Source organism: Salvia hispanica, chromosome 3 (genome assembly GCF_023119035.1).
Source record: "Salvia hispanica cultivar TCC Black 2014 chromosome 3, UniMelb_Shisp_WGS_1.0, whole genome shotgun sequence".
In the NCBI taxonomy this organism is placed as follows: domain Eukaryota; kingdom Viridiplantae; phylum Streptophyta; class Magnoliopsida; order Lamiales; family Lamiaceae; genus Salvia; species Salvia hispanica.
The window spans coordinates 47,443,833-47,461,170 of NC_062967.1; the positions used below are offsets into that span (position 1 = coordinate 47,443,833).

The 17,338-nt window shown below is 34.0% G+C and overlaps 1 pseudogene; it reads right to left on the reverse strand.

Moving 5' to 3' along the window:
- Positions 1 to 13,712: 13,712 nt before the first annotated feature.
- Positions 13,713 to 16,783, reverse strand: LOC125212973 (annotated as a pseudogene).
- Between the last annotated feature and the right edge of the window lie 555 nt (positions 16,784 to 17,338).

Here is a 17,338-nt window from a genome sequence, read left to right on the forward strand (position 1 = left end):
AATGATATGAAATATGTGGAGGGGGAGAGATATTGATGATTTGGGTGATTAGGGTGCCGCCATTTGGGAATTTGTGTTGTAGTTTTGGCATTTTCCTTCCTATGATTCCAACATCCTCCCCGTTACATTGCACATTCCTCCCATATTGCGCCGGCCCCACTTCTATATCATCTCATTCACATCATACAACATTTTTTATCATATGCTTTAGGACTATCGTTTTTATTTGCTTTTATAACTGTTATACGATCCAATGTCCTTTGTTTCCGTCTGTCCATCATCTTTAAGTGATTCGTACATTTATTCTTGGACGTTTAAGTTAAATGAATGATTTCTTTTTTGGTATTCTATCTTTATTTTTATTTTTTTTAATCTCTTTTATTTTATTTTCTCTTTAGTTACCTAATAAAATATATAAAGATAGATGAAACCATTGTAGTATATCTCTAACAATATCCAACACTTACTCCAAACAAACATGTCTAAAATGTCATCTTATGCAAAGTTGCCTACATTTTAATATTTTTTCCAGCTAACACGAGAAGTGACATGGTTGAAGAAAAAATGAAAATATTTAATTACTCTTTTTATTCACAAATAAATGTCTCATTTTATTATTTTTGGCGTCAACTATTTAATTGTACAATTTTTTTAATAGATTCCCCATTCTATTGAATTTATTTCTCTCACATTTTATTATAAAATTAATATATAAAAATAAGACCTCCTTTCTCATTAATATTTTCGCACTTACTATCTTCTTTATTTCTTAAAATTTATGTTCAATCAAATTTAGTCTTGGATCGTGGACGAAAGGGGAAGGGAAGTAAATAAGGATTACTCCATCTAGAGGAAAAGATAAGAGTATTCTAGTCAACGGTGTAAAGCAGCAAGGGCTATAAGTCTGAAAGAAGGTAGGTGAATAATTATAAAACGGAAAGAACAAAAAAGTCTTACTTTGACTTTAGGTACTTTTCATTAATAGTAAAAACTCATTGTTGGACAGCTGTAAATGAACTTCTTTTTACCCCCATGGTTTTGTCTCTCGTGATATTTTGTTGGATGTATGTGACGGTCTCCGTCAACGGGCGTCGCTTTCTATCGTGCGCGCCGTTTGCTATTCTGAACTATGTGATGACGTGGCGGGCGTAGGAAGAGGGGGACCGTTGCTTTAAATTCCCTACCCCCTCTCTGTCTCTTCCCTTTCCCAGAAATGTACACCTTTCATTTATGACCCTCTCTCCTTTTGCTGAATGTTGTTGGATCTACATTGTGCTAATGCCACCATTTCCCACTTCCCCCTATATTTTAGTAGATTGTTTCATCTCTTTAAGATATTTTTTGGATTTTAAACAATAAGTTTTATTTTAATCACTAAAATGTAATGCTTTCACACAATTTCAATTTCATTTCACCAGCAAATTTTTGTTTTCATTTCATCTTTATTTGGCTCAGTTCAAGTATTATCGAAAGCATTGATTATTCAATTCCATTTTTAATGTTATTACATATGGCATTGTTGTTGACAAATTGTTAGGATAAGATCATCAATTAATATGGTACAGTATAATATAGTTGACCAATGAAATTTGAATAAATCTTAATAAAAATAAAATAAGCATTTGTCCTGTGTTAGTACATTTTTTATTAAATAATTGGTACGTTTTCCACTTTAATGTAGTACTAGTAGCTTTTAAACACAAATAACTTTTTGAATATATATTCTTTTAACAATTAATAACTTTAAACACGGGCATTGTAACACTAAAAATACAAAATATTATGAATCCAAATTAAAAATTAAAAGGGATAAGGAGGCACAACTAGGGGTGGTTCGGTATGGTATACTGTACTTTTAGTGTCATATCGTATCGAAAGTTATGGTATGACAAATTATCATACCGATACCATACCGAATTTTTTGGTATACCGGAGTTCGGTATACCAGATATTCAGTATTGTAGTTTTTTATACCGTTATCATACCGTGTTTCCGGTATACCGAACTTCAGTAAGACATACCGTTACACATGTTATACCGGAAAAATAATATATTATACATAAGATATTAAAAAATACAATTCTCTTGTTCAACTGCTTCAAAAAAATACAACTATTAAACTCCATACAATCATTCTATTATTCAAATTTATAAAACTTTGACAACCAAATCAAAAACAAATTATAAAATAATGAGCAGTATTATCTTCATTTCTTGGAACCTCGTTGGTGACTTTGACAAATGACATTACTTGTAGATGAGACTAAAATGTAGGATCCAATCTGCTGTAAATATAAGAGTTTTATATAATAATCCTATAAATATAACATGAATATTATATATATGTACGGTATATATATATATATATATATATATATATATATATATATATATATATATATATATATATATATATATATATATATATATATTTGTGATCAATGTCGAACCAATTTTAAAGACCGAACTAGAGACCAAATCTGGGCCATTAGATCTAGTTTTTTTGATGAGATGTGCTGCTGTGAAAATTTTTTCGGCTTCATTACAAGCCCATTTTACTTCATTATATAGGTTTATTACTTCATTCTCGTACTTCAAATGCTTCTACACATACTTCATTCCAATAATTTATTACATTATTCCATGTGTTTATTAAACCATATTAGCGTCATGGCGTTGGTGATAGATATTGTAGAGAGAAATAACGGCACGCGACGGCGAAACCACATTTACGTCTTGGAATGAAGTAAAAACCTACTGGAATGAAGTAAAAACCTACTAGAATGAAGTAATATATTCTGGACGAAGTTAAATCTTCGTAACATGTTAGTATGACTTATTTAACTTCGGGTGAATTAAAATAGGCTCGTGATGAAGGCAAAAATAATTTATAAATTTTTGTATCTTATCCATAAAAAACTAGATCTAAAAGCCCTAATTTGGTAGGGTTCGGTGGTTCGGTCTTTAAGAGTGGATTTGTGAATAATGGGACTCTCTCTCTCTCTCTCTCTATATATATATATATATATATATATATATATATATATATATATATATATATATATTTATATATTTAATAATCAACGGTATACTGAAGCGTCGGTATATACCGAATCTTCGGTATGCCGATATACAGCGATATAGGAAATCTAATACCGTTATCGTACCGTAAGATTCGGTATGGTTTCATACCGTACCGAAAACTATGGTATACCGAAAAATCGATATTTTCAATACGGTTATCCGATATTTCGGTATTTAGGTATAATTCCCCACCCCTAGGCACACCATCATATCCGGAATACTATACCATCCGACTTTCATCCTCATACGAGGCTAAAATCGTATGCTTCCACTGGGCACATCTTGTTAACATGTTTTGTTTGCTCCAATAAAAGTAGACATTTTTATTTATTTTCTAAATTTAATTTACTTCTATTTGTAGTAAAAAAAATTCTGTGTAATAGATGATTAATTGACCATTTTACAGAGTAATACTGCACTCATATTTTCTTCATATCTCTCCCATATTATAAATTTCACGTTAAAACTAATTGTGCATTAATTTACTTCTATTTTTAGTAAAAAAAATTATGATTAATAGATGATTAATTGACCATTATCCAACTTCACTCATATTTTTCTTATATCTCTCCCATATTATAAATTTCACATTAAAACTAATCGTGCATACTAAAAAATTATGATTAATAGATGATTAATTGTAGGTCTGCTTATTCGGCCGGTTCCGGTTCTAACCGGACCGATTGACCGGTTAACCGGTTTTAAATTTTCATAAATCCTAGAACCGGAACCGGAATCGATCGGTTCCGGTTTGGAACCGGCCGGTTAAGAACCGGTCGATTCCGGTTCCGAACCGGAACCGATGTGTAATTTTAATCCGAATTTATTTATAATTTAAAATAGTTCACATACTAAAAAAATAATAATTCAACATCTAGAAATATAATAAATACTCCCTAAAAATTCAAACAAATACACAAAAAATAAAAACCAACAATACAATAATATTCATATATGGATAAGAGTAATGACAAGTTTATGTTAGTAATTTTTTAATACAAAAATAGGAGTTCTAAACTTTAGCCATTTCTTTTAAAAATGAGTTTTAAAATTGAATTCCATTTTCCCTTTTTTTTTGGCTAAACATGTATACAATAGAATTTCCAATACTAATTGATCTTGTTGTGACTTTTTGGTTTATAACGGAACAGTTAATAAATTATTCACAAACAAGTTAAAATCGTATGTTAAATGAATTATTACATAAATTTGTTATAAAGTTAAATTTCTATAATATGTAATGATATTGTATTTGTATAAGTTCTTTTGAAAATTAAAAAAAACTTCAATTAAATTAGATTTATTAGTATATTAAATTATAAAAAAATAAAATTGAATTATAATCCGGTTCCCGGTTAGGAACCGGTTGGTTCCGGTTCGGAACCGGAACCGATTTTATTTAAAAAGTTGGAACCGGTACCGGAACCGGAACCGATTTTTCCGGTTCCGGTTCCTCAATTAACCGGTCGGTTCCGGTTCCGATTCCGGTTAACCGAGAACTGGAGAACCGTTTAAGCACCCCTAATTAATTGACCATTATCCAGAGTAATACTCCACTCATATTTTTTTTATGAAAAATGTTTTGGAGACATAATGTCTAAACCATAATAGGGACTATTATGTCAATTTCTATTATTTCTATATACTATTTTAAATATACATTTCGTACTAGACGTTCTTACCCTTTATGATTATATTTTTGGAAAACAAATTCAATCCATTATTACCACACTAATCTATAGAAATTTGAATGTTGCATATTAAACATTTTAATTTCTTTCAAGATTTAATGTCTTTATACGTCAAGATTATTAAACTCAATTGTTTTCTATATTGGGTTTGTTTGTTAAGTATATCCCTCGTTATAATTTTATGTTCTTTATTAGCATTTTATATAATTGTTTTTTATGATTAAGATTCAACATATTTGTTTTATCATTAATTATCTCCTTTTAGTTACACGTCATTTGACAATTAAATTTATGATTTTTAACATTAAAAAAATAATTGAACCTCGATAAAAAAAAATTAGTTACAAGCCATTTTGATAGTTAAATCTGTAATTATAAATTTTATATTTAATATTTTTATGAATTGCATATTTTTTATTTTAACTTTTTACTTTCAAAATAAATTTATAATTATAAATTTTATATTTATTATTTAGTCAAAATATCACTAATTGGGCGTTGATCGTCAGTTTTTTTTACGGAACCGTAAAAAAAAAAACCAATCTGACGACAATTTCATCTGTTTAGGACCTGATTTTCAAAAAGTGAATATTTTTTAGTAAATTCATATTTCGGTCATATATTTATGACCACTTTTTACCTTTACTCTAAAAGCAATATATGGTAGAGTTCTTAGCTAATTAACTATATTATGAAACAAATTAAAATTTGATACATCAGTACAAGTTAAGTAACAATTTGGATTGCAAAAAATTAATAATTTTTATTTAAATTCGTTACTTCCATAATTCAATTTCTTTAAATTCTTATTGTTTCGAATGTTATAGTTGAACCTTGATAACAAAATCATACTTTATGTTTCTAACTAATCTATTTAATACCTATATTATTTTCTACTTTTTTCTTATATAAAATATTAGAGTTTTAAGCTCCATTGAGTATATCATTAAATAAATTAAAATTTAATAAAAAAATTAATAAAAAAATAATAATAACAATAATAATAATTGACTTTATAGTTTTTGTTTTAAGAATTTTGTAATTTTTATTATACTACTTCTTTCCTTTCCAAAATTTTAATTTATTTAAATTTTTTATTTTTAGAATATTGCAATCGAACTTCGATCAAATAAATAATTACAAGGTATTTTTTCTTTTGCATTATAAATAATTGAGTTATTAGCTCAATTCATGAAATAAAATTAAGAAAATATATATACTATATTAATACTAATTGGGTGTAGGTTCTTTTATATCTTACTTACTATTCTAAATTATTCAATTTTGAAAATTTAATTTGTTCAAAATTTTAATTTTTGGAAAATTATTGTTCGAACCTTAGTCAAAATAAATATAATACTAATTGGAGTTATTGTTTTAATTTTAAGTATTTTATAATATTAGTACTCTAGTTTGAACCTTAGCTTTATTAGTCTTTATTATAGAAATTAGATCACCTCCTAATGAGTATTTAAGAAATGGGAATAAGTATTTATCTTGGTTCTGTCCGTCGTTTAATTTGCAAAATAAATTGATAACAAGCCCATGTTATTTCTTGATTGAGATAGGCCCGCATTGAGTTTATTTAACATAATCGAAATTCAGAGCCAATTAAATCCAAATGGAGTACTACTCCATCACCTAACTTCCCCCAATGTAAAAGCCACTGTACATTTGCATTTATACCAAACGGCTACATCGTTTAGCAGCGACCAAAAAATGTGTTTGTATTAATTAGCAGCTATTAGAAAATGTGTTTGTGAAAATAAACAGCTACTGCAGCTATTAGAAAATGTGTTTGTGAAAATAAACAGCTACTCCTTCTGTTTCACTTCAAGTGAGAACGTTAATTTTTGGCCGTTATTTTGCAAAAATGATAATAAATAATTCAAGTAGAGAGAAAGTAAAGTAAGAAATAATAATATAGAAGAGAATCGTATATACATTATTCTCTGCTTACTTTACTTTATTCTCTGCTTACTTTACTTTCTCTTTTACGCTAACTATTTGTTACTATCATAATTGCAAAACAACGTTCGAATAGAAACACATGACTATGACTTGTAGTGGGACAATGGGAGCGTAAAAAACTGTGTTGGCATTAATAGGAAGAAACAAATCAGCAATTAGCATGCGGCACGCAAATCCCCTGGGTTATGTGTAAAGCTCTCTTAACTTATACGATGATACTTATTATGGTAATTAGTGAACTTTTATAGGGGTAATTTTGTCTAATTAAATTTAAACAAAAATAGTAATGACATCTAAATTATTTAAATAAGGACTACATATATGATATACTCATTTCGTTCCACTTAAGATGACTTACTTTTCTTTTTGGTTTGTCCTAATTAAAATGACTCATTATTAAAATTAAAAAGATATTTTTTTCTACTTTATTTTTTCTCTCTTACTTTACTCTCTAAGGAATGAATCATTTTTCTTGGTACGGAGGGAGTATATATGTAAAGGATTTATTGAAATGAAACTATACACAATTGTGGCAATGGATAATTCGGATACTTGCCGTCGCCGCCGAGTGGCGTTCTAACGCCGGATTATCGCCGAGCGATCGCCGGCCACTGTGGCGACGCTCGGCGATAATCGGCGATAATTAAAATTTTTTTTTTTTTTTTTTGAACCCAACGGCTATTTTACATTCCACCCCTATAAATATTTCCTCCACTTCCTGCATCCAACACCTGCAGAGTACGCTGGGGCTCGATCCCGACGCCCCTCCGGCCCCTCCGTCTTAGATTTTTTTTTTTTAAATCTTTGTTTATTTGCGTTTTTTATTTGTAGTTTTTTTTTTCTCGTTGTATTATATTTTCCAATGATTAATACAACGATGAATTGTTCATTATTAGTCTATTTATTAAATACATTTGTAGGGAAAATTAAATAATATAAAAAATAATGATGTAAAAATGAAATGTTGAGTTAGGGAGAAATAAGGGAGAAATAAGGGAGAAACCAATGTAGCACTTGGCTAAAAACTGGGGATAAATTTTGGTGCTGATGTGGCGCTTATTAAAATTAAAAAGATATTTTTTTCTACTTTATTTTTTCTCTTTTACTTTACTCTCTAAGGAATGAATCATTTTTCTTGGTACGGAGGGAGTATATATGTAAAGGATTTATTGAAATGAAACTATACACAATGGAGTACAATAATATGGATACTTTAAGTATGTGTTTCGTTTATCATGCAATAACTAGAATTAGGCATAATCAAATTAATTATAATACCAAATTATGGAAAACTAAACTCTTTTAATTATATAAAGCCCTAATTATGAATTATACGCTCCGTTTATCGATGACAAAGAATAGATATGAATTATAAATGTTATTTGAAAACTATCATGCCCAATTATATATTGCACGTCATTAATCCTAATTATTGATTACAAATTAAAACCCTATTTTAATCCTAGTAACAATGAAATTAAAAAATATAACAAATAAATTACTGAGAGGTGTGATTGTATGGTATATATCTTTTTCCATTGAAATGTGTTACTTTTTAGAAGGGTATATTTCAATTTTTAAGAAGGTAAATACATAATATATTTTTTTTATAAGATGCTGGTAGTTGATAATATAGTTAGTGTCAATTGACAATCAACATCGTTGATTAATGTCATAGTGTTTTAATGCTGTAATTAGTTTCAAACTCCGCATGATGGGCGACAGCCGACTAAAATTATGAAATAAAATAGTGTTTTTAAAATGAGAAATAAAATATTTATGCATAAAAATATCAAATACATGAAATAAGGGCCAATAAAATGATGAAATCTTCCATATATTAAGTGTATTTAGTTTCCATACATATAGTTTATTGATAACACTTGTTAAAAAACTATTAGTTTGGCGTACCAAATCATATTGCCAACTAGATATGCCGGGACTATGGAATATTTTCTAATAGCGCATGCAAGTTTTGTTCTAAAATAAATGGCCCCAATTTAAGTAAGCCCAATTAATGCAGTTTCGATACAAGGCCCAATTTAATAGCCTTTCCACTTAACAAGTTATTAAATTGTTCTTGTTTAGTCCCAAACCCAAAATGTCACATTAGTTGTTGAGAGGAACGTGTAAATTCACATAAAAAAAATAAAAGAGGAACGTGTAAATTCCAAGCATAAATGGATCGTATAAAGCAAGCGATTTTGCACAAATGTTTATTAGCCTCAGATTCATATATATCTGTGGCAACTTGTGTGTAGAACCATTATTTATTACTCCAACCTTTTTTTTTTATGAATAAATGAATTTAAATTTAAAGATCGCGTTATGGAAGGACTCGAATTTGAGGAAGATAAGTGATGAGATGTATCCGAAAAGGTATATTTACAACATTTGACATTACTGGCTTAGAGCATCCGCATCAGGATGTTGTCCGTCCGTGCCAGTGGCATGGACCCCGACCCCGCCGTCCGCCAATGCATGCCGTCAGTCCATGACAGCGGTACGCCACTGCTCTTAAATAAGAGCATGTCCGTGCCGTTGAGAAGTCATACGTGGCAGCTTCTGATTGACCAACGACATAGCTGTTGATGTCCAGAGTCTTTAACCTAGCAGCAAGGAGCTTAGACATCAATATATGAGGTGCCGAGTTCGAGCCCTCTTGACATCAATTGTAATTTCCTCATTTCTTAGGAGTTTATTTGTAATTTCCTCCTTTATATTGGAGATAATTTTTTAAAAAAAAAATGGCATAGCCGTTGGCAAATTGATTATTTTTTTTTAAAATTCGAAATTAATTAAAAAAATATTTTTAAATAAAAAAAATATTTTCCCACTTGCCGATAAATTATTACCGTTTTATACACATTTTAAAATTATTTTTCAATTTTTTTTTCCAAAATTCACATTTTCATCTATAAATACTCCCACTTCACACAAAAAAATTCTCATAACACTACACAATTCTCATCTATTCTATCATCTAAATTCTCTCATCTATTTTCTCATCTATTCTCTCATCTTTTTTCATCTATTTCCTCCCGCGGTTGGAACCACGATTGGTTCGGCTCTGAGCCATTCCTTAGTCCGGAAAACGCAATTTTCGGCCCCTCCTCAAGCCGAATGTTCTCAAGTTCCGGGTGGCTACCGGCCTTACCCGGTGGACGCCCAAGATGCCGCCGATGGGCGATACGGGTGGGCACCCGAATCCGGCTCGGGAAGGAGCGGCAGCTCTACTCCTACTCCTCCTACTCGTGGTACCCGCACCCGTATACTCCAGATGAGATGATCCAGATGTTCAAAGCCTACTTGACAGTCTCCAAAGATCCGGATGTTGGCACGAACCAAACCGTGGAAATGTATTGGTGGCGCATCACTCGTCTTTACAATGAAACCCGGCCGGGGGAACCATCTTTCGTAATGATAGTATGGTGCGCAATTGCATCTTCAAAGCCAACAAGGCAATCGGTAAGTTCCAGGGGTATTACCAACAGGAAGAGCGGGCGGCGGAGAGCGGCAAGAGCGACCTCGACATCATCAGTGCCGCCTTGGCGACCTACCAAAGCTTGGAGTTGAAACCGTTCAAGTACCTCAGTTGTTGGCAGGAGGGGCGCCAACATACGAAGTATAGGGGTGGCGTAGTAGCATCCTCCTCCAGCTCCTCCAGCCAAACGGTCGAGGTCGGTAGCCCTATCCGACGGAGCCTCCTATGATGTGGCTACCCAGCTTTCCGGAACTAACTTGGGTAGCCCCGACGTTGGCCCGAACAGTTCCCGCCGGCCGCAAGGAAGGAAGAAGGCGACGGCCAACCGCCGTCGCGCCCCGACTCCATCCGTCCCCGCCCCCGCTCCTTTATGCCAACTCAACCCTCGACCAACTCGCTGTGGACCCTCTTGGGTCAACTCAATACGACCGATAGGTCTAACATGACTCCCGACTAACTTGCAACACATGTGGCAATGATACGGGGTCTCAAGAGAACATTGGGGATAGATGACTAGTCTTCCACGGGTGTATTTTTAGTCTTTAATTATTTATTTTTATTTTTTAGGATTTTAATTATGTAATTTTTATTTTTTAGGATTTTAATTATGTAATTTTTATTTTTTAGAGCATTCACAATGGAGGGCCAATGGAAGGGCCTTCCCCATCGGCCTCCATAGTCCCACCATTGCGGCGGAAGGGCCTTCCGGCGGCTCCCCCTCTCTCCAAATGGGCCGATGTATCGGCCTTGGCCGTCGATGAGGGCTCGTCGATCGGCCCTCCATTGTGGAGCAAGGGCCTATCGACGGCCCTCCCTAATTTTTTTTTGTTTTTTTAACTATTTTTTTTATTTCATTTTTTCTACTATAAATACCATATCCCATTATTTATATTTTCCACACCAACATCTTATCTTCTCTCATTTTATCTCAATACACTTTCTCTCTCTAGTACATTATTAAATGTCTTCCGGTAGCGATTCCGACGACGAAGTCATAAACCGAGTGGTGCAGCGCGTGCTTGCCGGGGCGGCACGATGTAGTGAAGAAGCGAACCAATGAAGATTTGCGTATTAATATTTTTGGTTCTAATAAAAAATTAAAATAAAATAGTGATGATGTGGAAATGAAATGGAATGGGAGGGCCCCATTGGGAGGGCCCTTCCATTGCTGGGAGATAGGCCCTTTGGCCAAATGCTGATGTGGAATGGGAGGGCCCTATGGGAGGGCCCTTCCATTGTGAATGCTCCTAATGTATTTTTATTTTGTAGAAATGTTTTTAGTAATTGAAGTGTTTAAATTGAATATAGAATGGTGGGACCTTTGAGCTTGTCCTTGCGAAAGAACACGGATGTGGGTGTTGTGCTCTTGCCTAAGGATAAGGAGTAAAAGTGGGTCCGGACCCACTTCCGTGCTCTTAGTTAAGAGAACGGATTGAGATGTTCTTAAATACAATATTTATCAAATTTCCACAACAAAGAAGAAATGAATGCAAACCAACTATTATTTCATGTTTCTAACTGTGTTAACGAATGTTTCTCTAGGATACTGTAGCGTAAATTTAAATTTGTTAGCAATATACTGCTCCCTCTTCGTTTCATTCCATAATAGTGAAGTCATTTTGTCATTTCGGCACGTTCCATAGCAATGGAGTCATTTTCTTTTTTAGGGTATGTTTGGTAGCTTTCCATGGCTTTTAATAAGTTTCCACATATTTGACTTTTTCGATTATTTTATATGTTGTTTGGTAGAAATCTTATTATAGGTAATACATCATTTGGTAGGGATTTGGCTTTGTACTTGAAAATGCTATTACACATTGAGTTGACAAATTTAGCCTTGCTTTTTCATCAGTGAATAAATTGGGAGGAATGAATTACTTTTATCCCAATTTTAATATTCCATACAAATAATGAAAATAAAAATAAAAAATTGGCTCATCAAATCATATGAAGGCTACAAAATGGATTCAAATTCATTAATTTCAATATGCGAATTTGCAAAACTGTAAATAGAATTAGAACAAATTGAAGAAAATTAACATGAAAAAAGGCAAAATTTGGAATGAAAAATCCCCGTTATCATCTTCGCCGCCTCCTCATCCGCCGCCGCCATCTTCTTCTGCGCCTCCTTCGCCTTCAGCGCCTGCAATTTGGAGCGATTGTAGTACGTAACGCCTAAAAGCGCCAATCCATACCTGATCAGATTCACCGGCGTGACGGTATCCTTAATCACCAACCACGAGAAGGCGATTAGGAGCCAATTCTTGACAACTCCGGATACCTCGAATTACCGCCGCCAACGAGTGCTGAATGGATGCCGCTGTATTTGTAGCGATAGGAAATTTAGAAGGGTTAATTTGGGAATAAAAAACCACAACATGAAGTCGGAGTATCAGTGAAAACATAATACCCCAAACTTTCTGGTGTAAGGAATTGCTGGAACCGCTGAAATTTTTGCCAAATTCGGTGAGGTCCGACAATTTAGTGTCGGGTTGTAAGATAAAATTGCCCGCTACCAAACGGGGGAGAAGGTGAGATGTTGGCCAGTTTGGGTGAGCTTTTATGAGGTATTATGAGTTTGTAAGGGCTATTAAACATAACCTTAGTAAAAAAAATACATTTCTTCTCACTTACGTCTCTCTTACTTTATTCTCTCTTCATCTCTTTACTTTTTTTAATCTCCATATTGAAAAAAAATGCCTCCACTAATATGGAACGAAATGAGTACTAGTATTTAGATTGAAATTGGGAAACACGTGTGTCTAACATTAAATTTGGTTCAACCTTTCTCTTTGAAAAATAATTAGAAACTTTTATAACGATAATGTTTTAATGTATAACTAGTAATTTAAGAGAAATAAAGAAAGAAAATGTAAAATAATATTTAAAATAATACAGATTTTATTGTATACTCCCTCCGTCCGTCATTAGGAGTCCCGGTCACTTTTGCGTACCCGCTTTGTAAAAATGATAATAATAAATAGTTAAAGTGGAGAAAATGTAAGTAAGAGAGAGAATAATGTTGACAAGAATCTTATCTAGGTTATTCTCTCTCTTACTTTACCATTTCTCAACTTTCACTATTTATTACTATCATTTTTACAAAACGAATGCGCAAAAGTGATCGGGACTCCAAATGACGGACGAAGGGAGGAATTAATAATTTTTTTTATTATACCCATTTCGAAAATAACAATCTAAAATAGTTATAATAAAAAAAATGTAAAATACGAAAGAAAATGAAAGAAAATAATGTTGAAAAAAATTTAGCTTATATTTGGACAAATGTTGGACAAATGTAGTATCTGATTCAATTTGGTTGTCAATTTAAAAATAAATAGCAATGACTAGTATACATTTAGTTTTAATTCATTTTTTTAATTAACTTTAAAACTTTAGAAATGACTAGAATATAAACTTTTTATATTTTCTTAATTTATCTCACAATGGTCAATAATGCTAATGTAATAACAATGTGTATATGACAACGAAATTACTTTTCACAATCAACATCATTATTGGTTCTCCTTTTTTATTTTCCATTTTAATTATTTTTGTTACAAGCATCGGGGAAAATAAGGCACAAAGACAATCATATACTTCAAATAAAGGAGAAAAGTAGTATAGTAGTTCCATTCTTCCACACCGTGCAGGCAAGTTACGCCTTAGTGGGATCCTGCATTTTCGACAGCGCCTTCTCGAATTGGGTCCACTTCTGTTCCAACGTGCCGTTGAAACCGATGGACATCCTAATCAGCCCGGGCGAGATCCCGCACTGTTCCTTCTCCTCCTTGCTCAGCTCGCTGCTCGTGCTGCTCCCCGAGCACGACATGAGGGTCTCGTAGTATCCCAAGCTCACCGCCACAAGCCCGAATTGGCTGCAGTTTTGGAGCAGTTTCAGTAGCCGGTTCGCCCTCTCCTCCGTCTCCATGTCCACGCATACCAGCCCCCCGTACCCGTACTCCTTGATCGCCATTGACTTGAGCGTGGCATGGTCCGGGTGGTCCTCCAAGCCTGGATAGATGACCCTGAGCCCGAGCTTCTTCATCCTCGTGGCGTACACCAGTGCCCGGTTGCAGTGCTCCTTCATCCTCAGCCCTAGGTGAGGGAGCCTGCCCGCCAACTCGAACGCCACTTTCGGGTTCATCGTTGGCCCCAGCAGCATCAAGCTCCCGTCACGACTGTCCATCAATGAGTTCACAAAGCTTGCTGGTCCACACACTGTGCCTGTGTTTTATTTTATTATTAGGTTCATACTAGTATGGATTAGACTAAATTACAGGATTGGTTGTACTAGTATCATGATGAAATCAAACAAAAACACAGAATTTAAGGACAAATTAAAATTGTGCACTGCCTTCTTTTTTCTTTTAGAGTGAACTACGTGTACCTTTCACTTTCACATATAAATGGTACATGATATTTATTTTATATCGTTTTTGGTATCCATGACAAAAATAACTCTAAATACTAAACATGTGATTTTTTTGTTTGAAGGATATTTTGGAAAATTTCAACTAAATGGGTACCAAACATGTCTTTTTTTTCTTTCTTTATTATTTCTTTTTTCCTTCTTTAGTTTCTTCTTCTTTCTTTTTTCTTCATTTTCTTCTTTAGTTTCTTCTTCTTTCTTCTTTCTTCATTTTCTTCTTTCTTTTTAGTATTTTACACTTTTATACATACATCTAATTGCATTCATAATATAAATCAAGAACAAAACACCTAATTAAATTAATTATTTAAAGAAATTAAATCATTTGAATATTTTTTATTAAATTATTTTATACTCATTTTAAGGTTAGAAACACCTAACTAAAAATATTCAACTCTTTATATCATTATGAATACTATTCACAATTTTAAATTTTTATTAAGACTATATTGGTTAGTTATTAAATTAATATAAAAAAATAACAAAAATAATCATTATTATTATATAGTAATATATGATTCGTAATTTTAATAATTATACTATAATTATTTATTAATTACTACAAATATTTAGTATTATATCAATATTATTATTATTATAATTAAATATAATTATAATTAAGTATATTTGAATGATACTAAAAAATAAATTAATTTAATTTATACCATCAAATTGATTAATAATAATAGTATAAAGAGTGAGGAGAATGAGAGAAATATTATAATATCATTTTTGGTACTAGTTTTGTGTATGTCTAAATTATCTATGACACAAATGGAAAAATGTATTTGTTTAGAGGGCATTTTGGGGTGAAAATCACATGAGGTACCAAAAATATGGTTTATAGGTAAAAAAAACGACATAAAATAAAAATCAGGTACCATTTATGTACGAAAGTGAAAGATCAGGTACCATTTATGTAGTTCCGTCTTTTTTTTTAAGTCAGTCAATTCTAAATTATGGAGCCAAATAACCAATAAGGACATCATGGCATATGATCCCGGCCATAATTCGGTTTGGATACCATCAACTCTAGACCAACGCTTTTTCCCACATCGCAGCTTAGCTTATAAAGAAAGCACATATGAGGCCAAAAAAATATACTCACGAGTGGTGGATTACAAAAAATAAAGAATCATGCTTTTTCTTGGGTCCGGATTTTTATTTTCGATTCTTATTAAGCTTGGTTAGCCATGGTTAAGCATGTACCAACTTCAACAGAAACGAGTATTTTTTTTTAATTGTGAGTGCCTAAGACAACTTTAACTTTATGATAAATTTGTATTTAGTGGAGTAATTAACATCAATTTTCACTAATAATGGTATGGAAATAAGCAGATTAAAGGGGAAACAATGTACCTGCGATTAAATCGGCTGCACCGCTAATGAACTTTGACATACTGTGCACAACGATATCCGCACCAAGCCTAGCCGGAGAGACCAACATGGGAGCGAAGGTGTTGTCGACGACGGCTGTGATCCCCTTATCATGCGCCATCCTGCATAGCTCCGGCACATTAGCAACAGTGAGCGTAGGATTAGACATGGTCTCAAAGTAGAGCACATTAGTCTTTCCCTGGACCATGGCATTCCGCACTGCCTCGTGGTCACGGATGTCCACAAACGATGTCGTTATGTTGCAGGTGCGGGGCAGGAAGTGCGCGAGCAGCGAGTGGGTCCCGCCGTACAATGTGCGCGACGCCACCACGTGCCCTCCTGCGCTGCACAGCTGGAGGATCACGGAGGAGACGGCCGACATGCCGGAGGCCGTGCAGGAGGCGGCCCAGGTTGAGCACGGTGGGGTTAAAGTGGCGGCTGTAGGAGAAGAAGCCGCGGTCGGGGCCGAGCTCGCCCATGATAATGCGACGCATCGTCTCAGGCTCCATCACGGTGAAGGTGGCAGAGGCCTCGATCGACATGTTCACGCCGCCGTGCTCACCGAACTCGTGGCGGGCATTGGCCAGCGCCGCCGCGGGGTCCTCTGGGTGCCGCGACAGGGGCTTGGAAAGGGTATGGTGCTTCGTGGCGGCTGGGAAGGGGTCGCAGTGGTCGGAGGAGGAGCCCGAGCGTTCGTTGCTGCTAACCACGGACGCCATTTGGAAGGTAGATTTGAATTTTTTTTCTTTGGCTTTGGCTTTGGTGAGAGACTAGTGAAATGGTGTCTCTATTTATAGAGTGGAAGGTTTGAGATTTATTCCTATTTTATTAAGATTATGTCGAATTATTCAGTAAACATGATCAAGGTTAGTAATTATCATTAATTCATTATGCAAGCTAAATTCCTAATTGCAGACTGCGACATTAATTTGTGCTTGGCTCATTTTGCTACATTTCTCAACTTTTTAAGCGGATGAGATCTTCAGTCCCGCAGTTTTTTATGCTTCACCATTAATTTTATTTATTTTATAGTAGTAGAAGTTTAGAGAGTAGCGGACTAGCGGTAGGACTAGTGGTTAGGGCGTGTGTTCGTCCACTACTGGAGCCGGCTAACGGATGACGGACGAACGAGACAGACGAGCGGTCGGGCATCGGTGGGGGCCGTTAGCCGATCGCTCGTCCGCTATTGTGGTGACGCAATCGGCGTCCGCATTTTTCCATTTTTTTAAAAAACACTCTATATATACGTCTCGTTGCATTTAATTTCATTTGCACCACTTGTGTTAATGAGTTTCTCTT